Below are 1,507 nucleotides of genomic sequence, written 5' to 3'. Positions count from 1 at the left end.
GAACCCACCACCTTAGGTGTACATGGCTGGCACCTTAGCCGGTTGAGCTATAGGCACCGAGCCTAATAGCCATTTCTTATGTGCATGTTGGTAAGTCTATCTTGCTTGTTCAAAATTAGGATTCCTCCACTGCGGAAGGATGTTGGTAAATATTTATTTTTTGTTAGTAAATATTTTAATTGATATATAATAGTTGTACATATTTATGGGATACAAGTAATGTTTTCACACATGCATACAATGTGCAATGATCAAATCAGTAACTGGGAAGCCCATCTCCTCAAACAATTATTCATATTGGAAACATTCCAAACCTATTTTGAAATAGACAATAGATTACTGTTAATTGTTAGGACATTTGTGAAAGTATCTTAAACTGCTTTCTTGGACAAAAAATAATTTCAACGTAAATAGATACAAACTTCCACTATATATTTCATGAAAGCCAGTAGAATCATTTTTTTTAATTCAAGGATCTAAAATTTTGCAGCATTAGGAACTTTCAGCATCTGTATTGTTCAAATGGAAATTGTTCTTATGCCTAGCATTTTTTAAATCTTGCCTAGGGCAGGGCCTGTGGCTCAAAGGAGTAGGCGCTGGCCCCATGTGCCAGAGGTGGCGGGTTCAAACCCGGCCCCAGCCAGAAACTGCAAAAAAAAAAAAAAAATCTTGCCTGTATTTCTACTTGTAGCATGTTCGGCTGTTCTGTTTTCTGTTTTATCTATCTCGTGATACTCCAGAGACGGCCCATATGTCGGCAGGCATGTCTATGTGGATCAAGTTCTTTACCCTGTGTACAAGGAACTAACATATATATAGAATGTATAGGATAATGTGGTCATTTGGGATGAAGGCAAGGAAAAAGCTGCATTTTGTCTAAAATTTTCCTACTATGAAGGCAGTTAACGTGTGTATGATTTATATAAAACAAAAATGGCTCCAAAAAATATACAGAGTGCTACTTCCATTCATCCTATTACAATGCAAAATTATACTTGGCTGGTAATTTTCAAATGTTTTGTTGACTTGGGTAAAGAGAAACACATTTTACCTGCACAGAATGCTTCAGGACACTTTCTGCATGGTTACCAATCTGCCAAGTATGCTGATGACCAATGTCCTGAAGTAACTGACAATTCTTTGGGCCTGTAGACCAGCGGTTCTCACCTGTGGGTCGTAACCCTTTTGTAATATTGAAAATACATCTCGGCATTAGGAAGGTTGAGAACCACTGTGTAAACACTGGGCTGACCTCGAAAAAGGATCAACTTTGAATTCAGCCAGCTTGTTTCAACTAATAGGGGAGACCAGAATCTTTGTCAGCAAATACGTTTTAGAGTAAGTATACCAGAAACACACTTAGGAAACATTTTATTAAGTACTGTAAACAGCTGTGTAGATAATAAATGCATACAGCTATGCCAAGAGAATTGTGTCTTTAAAGAAACAAGTGAACAGGATGTACAAAGTCTTCCAATTGTGCAAGATTTCTTCTTTTTTTTTTTTT

This window comes from Otolemur garnettii, unplaced genomic scaffold (assembly GCF_000181295.1).
Source record: "Otolemur garnettii isolate 467f Iridium unplaced genomic scaffold, OtoGar3 scaffold00137, whole genome shotgun sequence".
Lineage (NCBI taxonomy): Eukaryota > Metazoa > Chordata > Mammalia > Primates > Galagidae > Otolemur > Otolemur garnettii.
This window is presented reverse-complemented; position numbering follows the sequence as displayed.